Source organism: Callorhinus ursinus, unplaced genomic scaffold, assembly GCF_003265705.2.
Source record: "Callorhinus ursinus isolate GAN/ISIS: 27379988/994484 unplaced genomic scaffold, GSC_fseal_2.0 scaffold2, whole genome shotgun sequence".
In the NCBI taxonomy this organism is placed as follows: domain Eukaryota; kingdom Metazoa; phylum Chordata; class Mammalia; order Carnivora; family Otariidae; genus Callorhinus; species Callorhinus ursinus.
The window spans coordinates 95434779-95444099 of record NW_027397064.1 but is presented as its reverse complement, the minus strand read 5'-3'; positions in this window follow the sequence as shown (position 1 = coordinate 95444099).

Sequence of the window (9321 nt, the reverse complement as noted above, 5' to 3'; positions counted from 1 at the left end):
ACACCATTCAACATCTTGTTCTTTGTTTGAGTCCTCCATTTCCAAAGTCATTAGTGACAAGTAATATCACTTTGTTAATAATAAACAATCATAATAATAGCTACTACGTAAGTGCTTATTATGTCCCAGTCATGGTATGCACTTTCCATACATTGTCTTACTCGGTTTTTACAAAAACCCTATGAGGTAGGTATTATCATTCCTGTTTTGTATATGAGGCACTAGGGGTTCAAGAATATTAACCATTTATCTAAGCTCTAACACCAAGTTAGTGACTAGAGGATGGCCCACGGGGTGGGGAAGTTGGGATAAAAAAGGAACCCAAATTAACCTTAATTTCTGAATTCCACATCTATTCCTTAGAAAATAGGACTCCTACAAATATTCCCTCCCCTGAATTTTAGATAAGTTTTAACTTATAATCTTGTTCAAGGTCTCACACCATCCCCCCGGTCCTTATGCTCCTCCCGCTGTCTGACTTGGCCAGGTAGCTTAGGGCCTCCATAACCCAGGTCCTGGCAATGCAGTGCTGCCATATCAGCCAAATATTTTCAAGAGAAAAATTCATTTTCTTATGTGAAATATCTTGATTTTAAAAATATCGGTTAAATTTTTCAAAAGCACATGTACATGTACAAGTCAGACCTGGCCCAGAGGTTGTCAATTTATATCATCTGCTTTAAATTCTGCTACAACAATTGAGGATTGCATGATTTCTGAACCATCCTCTCTCTAGTTTGGGATCCTGGCTCCCACAGACTGTTTTCATCACTTTACAGAATTTATCTCTGTTCTTTGCTCCTCTCTCCATTTTTAAGTTATTACAAATCCTTCTCAGTGGCAGGTAGGTTCTCCTTCTTTCCAAACCTTAGCACTGAATATTCAAGACAATGAAAGGAATCAAATGTTATATAACTGGGCAAGTCATCTAACCTCATGTAGCTCATCTGTAATCTGGTTAGGCTGCTTACCCACCTGGGGACGCAAGTAGGCACAGGAACATTTAGAATCTTTTATCAAACAGTTTACTTGTATGTAGAATAGTGGTAAGTCTTTGTTGGAATGACAGTCAGGATGGTAAGGGCAGGAAAAAATGGGCCAGATCAGAATCATTTATTTATTTTTTATTAATTCCCTAAAAATATTTGAGAGATGAATACTGATTGTTCCACAGTGAGACTGAACAACAGTGAGAAGGGGTACTATGTTACCACTAATAACATCAACTAGACATGGCAAATAGACTTGGAAGTCTGTGGATTCCTCCAGGGGATTTAGTATCTTTTGAGCTGACTGTTATATGAGAGAAAAAGTAAGAGTATTAACTACACAGAGAAGCTGGTGTACAGGCATTCCCACAGAGAATGTTCTTTTAAATCCCAAGCATTTTATTTAGTCCATAGAGGTCTGAAGACTTTGGCTGCAACCCTACAGACACCCAAACCACTGACCCAACCACAGAGAATCCCCTTGGCTTCAGGCCCTATCAGGCTGTATTTGTCTTTAAGGTTAGAATCGAAGTAAAGAAAGGCTCTGTCTTATTGAAGCATTGTTGACAATCTGTTTTCAGCAGGAGTCCCCTTTGGAGGACACAACATATGCATGAAAACAACCTTTGAACAAAATGACCTTTAGAGGGTCAGTGAACTTGTTTTCCTTTTCTTCCCTTTCCCTCTCAGGTTCACACCCCTGCTATTAGTTAGTGTATTAGTTTTCCAGGGCTTCTATAAGAGATTACTACAGGCTGGGTGACTTAAAAACAACAGAAATGTATTCTGTCACAATTTTGGAGGGCAGAAGCCCTAAAGCAAGGGTCCACAAGGCCAGTTTCTTCCCGAGGTTCTAGGGACATTCTGGTCCTTGCCTCTTCCAGCTTCTGGTGGTGCCAGGTGTTCCTTGGCTTATGACTGGATCACTCCAGTCTCTGCCTGTATCTTCATATGGCCTTCTTTTCTGTGTCTTCTCTTCTGTCTCTTATAAGGTCACTTTGCAATGGATTTAGGATGCATCACATAATACAGGATGATCTCATCTCAAGGTCCCTAAATAAAGTACATCTGCAAAGGCACTTTTTCCAAATAAGGTCACATTGACGGGCTCCAAAATGTGGAAATATCTACTGGGAGGTCATCGTTCAAACTATCACATGTACAGAATGCGCGCGCACACACACACACACACACACACACACACTACTAATGAGAGAGAAGAGGGAAAACACGCACAGGTAGCAGCCTTGGCTCTGGATCAGTGACACAGAGTTTCCCTCCTGTACTCCGTATTCATGAGATTTCTGAGTACAGTGGATTTAGGCTGAGTCTAGAGACTGCAATTCCCCTCTTCAACCTAAACATCTGTGAGAAAGTGGGTCTTGCTTAAGAATCTCAAAAGAATTAAATTTTCAAATGCCTACTTTGGAAAAATGGATCAGGGAAGAGTATAGTTGGGGAGAATGCACTTGGCATTTATAGAACATAAAACCCGACAGGCATCATCAATTAGACATCCACTATAGCACCCATTCAGATAGGAGTTTTGCAAATAAAAGTCAACTCAACTAAGAAAGCTGAAATATGTGCAGGGCATGTGGCTTAAATGATTAAATGTATTTAATGCACCTGCTACTTAGACAAACTCTGCTCATCAACTTGGTCCCCAAACATATTCTATGGGACTAATTTAATGCCAGCTACTGGGAATAAAGCAAAATCCTATTTTTTGCAATGGAAATTACCTTCTCAACTAAGGCAACTAAGAAGATGGAGAAAGCCCATGGGCTTTAACAAAATCTCTCTGGGACTCTTTTACGCTGTGTCTCTAGAAGCTGCATTTGCCTTTTTGCTCACATACCTGCCTACTCAATGAAGGAGAAATTACATACTTAGTCTGGGCCAATCTTGGCAAAACTGGATGCTTTCTCCAAAAATTCACTTAAAATCTTAAACCAATGGCTTTCCAGTAGTTTCCCATGCAGGGGAATCTCCCAGCACTCCCCCCTTCCTTCCTACTTTGGAATTTTGAAAGCATTATTGGATGTGTGTCCTCTAGTCTTGTTTCACTTTCCCAGTCTCATCTATCCCCCTGTCTTTGGCATCCCTTGCTTTCCCCCACCATGTTTGTTCACAGATGCCCAAATTCTTCCCTAATACATATGCTTCCTGGATTGTAATCACCTATAAGCTTTTAGACTGGCAGCACCTCAGACACTATCCCAGATTTACTATCTGCATCTTAACTGTAAGCACATTAAAGTCTGAACGCACTCTCTAACTCACACTTGCTTACTAAGTTATGACATTTGCTTTGGTCTGGCCTCCCAGCAAGCATGTTTCCTTGTTCAAAACTCTACTTCTTCATCTGCTATTTGTGCAGAGCAATGGATTTTAACACTAGCCGCACATTAAAATCACCTGAGGAGTTGTGGTTGTTGATTTTTTATTGTTATCAGAAAAGCTCCATCCCTCAGAGATCTTAATTTAATTTGTCTGGGAAGGAGCTCAGACACAGTCTTTCTTTTTTATTATTTAACTTTCGGAAGGAGATTCTAATATATAACCACATTTGACAACACTGTCATCACAAGATAGTGATTTAGTGTGGTTCCTGAGTTAGCAGCATCAGCATCACCCAGACTTGCTGAAAATGCAAATTCTTTGCCTCCATCTCAGGTTTTCTGAACCAGAAATTCTGGAGGTGGGCCCAGCAAGCTGTGTATTGACAAGTCCTCTGAGTGACTGTGATGAGGTTTGAAGTTTGAGAAACACTGCCATCAAGTATCTCTTGCCAATTGCTCAAGTTCTGTGGAAGGCACAGAAATGAATAAAGTCTGGTCTTTACCATGGAATAACAAAAATTTACCTGAAGGAAACACCTTGACTATAGATAGATGCAAACAAGACACATACTTTCCGAGCCCTATAATTCTAGTCACAATGTGACTAAATACAAGCAAAGTGGATGTGAATAGAAAAAACAGAAATGAAAGAACAAGAAAACAAAAGCAAAACAAACCAACCTGTTATTTCCAAGTGGAAGGATTTCTATGGAAAGAGGAAATTTCTGCAGGTGACACGGCATAAACAATAGGAGGGAAAAGGGCATTTAGGCAACTAGATTGATTTATGAGGAGACAGATCAAAAAAATAAACAGGTGGTAGTCAGACTATGGAGGAACTTAAATGTCACTCTAAGACATTAAGGTGTTTCTAAAAATATACCAGAAAAAATATCTGATGTATGAGTTGCATTTAGGTCAATAAAGGGAAGGAAGATAACAGAGAAATTTTCAGGCACTGAAAAGAGCGTGTACAAAGGCCCTGAGACAGGAAAGGCCATGGTATCTTCAATAGAATCTCAAATCAGAGATAATGAAGCACTCATTTAAAATTCAAGGTCTTAGTGCTCATCTGGGAAGCTGATTTTGCAGAGGACAGACTGATAGGAATTGTGACCTTGAAACTGCAATTTAATTCTAAGAGATTCCTTCCCTGATTATAAGTAATAGAATTTTCCCCACTATTAAGGCCTCTTTTATTCCTCATCCATCTTTCTAATTTCTTTATTTTAATGTAAACTAAGAGGATGCTCTGAATAACTAAAAAGTTGAAAGTAGGGAAATTTTTGTGATACAACACAACCTTGAAGGTTACTATAGTAATGAAGTGTTGAAAAACAAATTCAATGGTCGCATGGCATTCTTCACTTGTAACTATAGCTTCCTTCTTGGAGGACTACCATTTACTATCACATCCTGGGCAGATTCCCAATGCCATAAAAAGAAAATAAAATGTAGTGGCACTAGATGCCTTTTTGATGCTTCACAGCCATCTTTGCCATTTTAAGTAACAGAACCCCAAATTTCCCCTACCCTACAGTCCTGACAGCACACCTTATCTACTAAAACCCTCTTTCGGGATCTCAGATTATGTAATCTTAGATGGCACTTCAAGATTAGAGCATGGAACTCGTCAGGTCTGAACAGTTAAAACGCCATACTTCCTTGCTCACAGTGGCTTATTCCGAATGGCCCGAAAACACTAGATTGTAGAAAATGATGAGCTTATTCTAATATTTTTCTGAAAAAGAAAAATAACTTGGCCAAGAACATTTTTTTAAAAAGTAGTGCAAAGAGGCAGAACTTGTCCTCCTAGCTATCATAATACTCTATATATAGCAACTGAAATAGCATGATACTGGTTAAGCAATAGTCAAATAGATCAATGGAATAGCAAAGAGAATCTGGAAATAGAATCAGACATGTGGAATTTATACATCTAAGAATATCATTGAAAAATCAGTAAGGAAAACAAAACTAGTTTTAGAAAAATGAAGGACTTTATAAATAATGTTGGAAATTTTGACTATTTGGGAAAATTAGAGTAAGAACCCTACTATATCACAGTCCAAAATTAAATTCTGGATAGTCTAAAATGATAAATGGAAAATCTGATAAAATAGTTTCTTTTAAATTATTACTACATATTATATCATCTGGTGATTTTTAAAAAAAAAATTCCAGGATCCTTTACATTACCAATTAAGTAAGTATCTGTGAGGGTGGAACCCAAGCATCAGTATTTTTAAAGCTTCTCTGGTTTCCAATGTGTAGCAAAGTTTGAGAATCATTACTGTTAATAAAGAAATGTGATCCTGATCTTTCTAGCAGTCAAAGGAAAGAATAAGTTATTAGTAACTGATAAAATTTCATTTAAAAAAAAAAAAAAAAGGCCAAGGGGTGCCTGGCTGGCTCAGTCAGTAGAACGTGTGACTCTTAATCTCAAGGTTGTAAGTTCAAGCCCAGGTTGGGTATAAAAATCACTTAAAAATAAAATCTAAAAAACAAAAAAAAAAACCAAAAACCAATGTTCAGAAGGTTTACCAGTTTTCCTAGTGTTGAAAAAAAGGGGAAATGTCATCACTTAAAAACTTCATAAATTTATAGTGGATCTTATAAACTTATTAAATGACAGTGGCATTATAAAACTAATGTCTTTGCTAGTTGTGCTTTCCCACCCTTGAAACTAGTTAGAAGGATCCTAATTGTTTGGCCATAGAGTGCTCAGGACCAGGATCATAGAGAACTCAGCAAATTTATCCTCTATAAACAGTTTGTGTAGTTATATATTTGGATAAACAGTGGTTTCACCATCATCAAAACAGGTAATTTCATGTTGTGTATATGTACTGCTCTAGTCACCATTTCTCCATATCATTTAGCACTGGGTATGCCTGACACCAGAGCCTTAATGCAGAGGTTTTGGAATTGAAAAAACTAGACCACTTCTCCTTCCTAGCCCTGTAGATCATGTAACCCTTCCACCCCGAGTTTAGACACAACATCTTTCTGTCATAAACTTTATGCTGTCAATATCAAAAAATTATTTCTTTTTGTTGTTTGATTGCTGTGGCTAGGACTTCTATACTATGTTGAATAGCAGTGGTGATAGTGGACATCCTGCCATGTTCCTGACCTTAGGGGGAAAGCTCTCAGCTTTCCCCCATTGAGAATGATATTTGCTGTGGGTTTTTCATAGATGGCTTTTATGATATTGAGGTACGTACCATCTATCCCTATACGCTGAAGAGTTTTGATCAAGAAAGGATGCTGTACTTTGTCAAATGCTTTTTCTGCATCTATTGAGACGATCATATGGTTCCTGTTCCTTCTTTTATTATGTATTGTATCACATTGATTGATTTGCAGATGCTGAACCAACCTTGCAGCCCAGGGATAAATCCCACTTGGTCGTGGTGAATAAGCCTTTTAATGTACTGTTGGATCCTATTGGCTAGTATTTTGGTGAGAATTTTTGCATCCATGTTTATCAAGGATAATGGTCTGTAATTCTCCTTTTTGATGGGGTCTTTGTCTGGTTTGGGGATCAAGGAAATGGTGGCCTCATGAAACGAGTTTGGAAGTTTTCCTTCCATTTCTATTTTTTGGAACATTTTCAGGAATTAAATCTTCTTTAAATGTTTGGTAGAATTCCCCCGGGAAGCCACCTGACCCTGGGCTTTTGTTTTTTGGGAGATTTTTGATGACTGCTTCAATTTCCTTAGTGGTTATAGGTCTGTTCAGGTGTCCTATTTCTTCCTGGTTCAGTTTTGGTAGTTGATACCTCTCCAGAAATGCATCCATTTCTTCCAGATTATCTCATTTGCTGGCATAGAGTTGCTCATAATATGTTCTTATAATTGTTTGTATTTCTTTGGTGTTGGGTGTGATCTCTCCTCTTTCATTCATGATTTTGTTGATTTGGGTCCTTTCTCTTTTCTTTTCGATAAGTCTGGCCAGGGGTTTATCAATCTTATTAATTCTTTCAAAGAACCAGCTCCTAGTTTTGTTGATTTGTTCTATTGTTCTTTTGGTTTCTATTTCATTGATTTCTGCTCTGATCTTTATTATTTCTCTTCTTCTGCTGGGTTTAGGCTTTATTTGCTATTCTTTCACCAGCTCCTCTAGGTGTAGGGTTAGGTTGTGTATAACAGCAATCAGACAATAAGAAATAAAAGCCATCCAAATTGGCAAAGAAGAAGTCAAACTCTCACTCTTTGCAGATGATAGGATACTTTATATGGAAAACCCAAAAGACTCTACCCCAAAACTGTAGAAGTCACACAGGAATTCAGTAAAGTGGCAGGATATAAAATGAATGCACAGAAATCAGTGGCATTCCTATACACCAACAACAAGACAGAAGAAAGAGAAATTAAGGAGTCGATCCCATTTACAACTGCACCCAAAACCATAAGACACCTAGGAATAAATCTAACCAAAAAGGCAAAGGATCTGTACTCAGAAAACTATAAAATACTCATGAAAGAAATTGAGGAAGACACAAAGAAATGGAAAAATATTCCATGCTCATGGACTAGAAGAACAAATATTGTGAAGATGTCAATGCTATCTAGAGCAATCTACACATTCAATGCAATCCCTATCAAAATACTATCAACTTTTTTCAAAGAAATGGAATAAATAATCCTAAAATTTGTATGGAACCAGAAAAGACCCCGAACAGCCAGAGGAATGTTGAAAAAGAAAAGCAAAGCTGGCGGCATCACAATTCCGGACTTAAGCTCTATTACAAAGCTGTCATCATCAAGACAGTATGGTACTGGCACAAACAGACACATAGATCAATGGAACAGAATAGAGAGCCCAGAAATGGACCCTCAACCCTATCTATCCTTGTCTAATCTTCGACAAAGCAGGAAAGAATGTCCAATGGAAAAAAGACAGTCTCTTCAACCAATGGTGTTGGGAAAATTGGACAGCCACATGCAGAAGAATGAAACTGGACCATTTCCTTACACCACACACAAAAATAGACTCCAAATGGTTGAAAGACCTAAATGTGAGACAGGAGTCCATCAAAATCCTAAAAGAGAACACAGGCAGCAACCTCTTTGACCTCAGGCACAGCAACTTTTTCCTAGAAACATCGTCAAAGGCAAGTGAAGCAGGGGCAAAAATGAACTATTGGGACTTCATTGAGATGAAAAGCTTTTGCACAGCAAAGGAAACAGTCCACGCAACCAAAAGACAACCAACAGAATGGGAGAAAATATTTGCAAATGACATATCAGATAAAGGGCTAGTATCCAAAATCTATAAAGAACTTATCAAACTCAACACCCAAAGAACAAATAATCCAATCAAGAAATGGGCAGAAGACATGAACAGACATTTTTCCAAAGAAGACATCCAAATGGCCAACAGACATGAAAAAGTGCTCGACATTGCTTGGCATCAGGGAAATCCAAATCAAAACCTCAATGAGATACCACTTCACACCAGTCAGAATGGCTGAAATTAACAAGTCAGGAAACGACAGATGTTGGCGGGGATGCAGAGAAAGGGGAACCCTCCTACACTGTTGGTGGGAATGCAAGTTGGTGCAACCACTCTGGAAAGCAGTATGGAGGTTCCTCAAACAGTTGAAAATAGATTTACCATACGATTCAGCAATTGCACTACTGGGTATTTACCCCAAAGAGACAAATGTATGGATCCGAAGGGATACGTTCACCCTGATGTTTATAGCAGCAATGTCCACAATAGCCAAACTGTGGAAAGAGCCAAGATGTCCATCGACAGATGAATGGATGAAGAAGAAGTGGTATATATATAAAATGGAATATTATGCAGCCATCAAAAGGAGTGAAATCTCGCCATTTGTAACGACATGGATGGAACTGGAGGGTGTTATGCTGAGCGAAGTAAGTCAATCAGAGAAAGACATGTATCATATGACCTCACTGATATGAGGAATTCTTAATCTCAGGAAACAAACTGAGGGTTGCTGGGGTGGTAGGGGG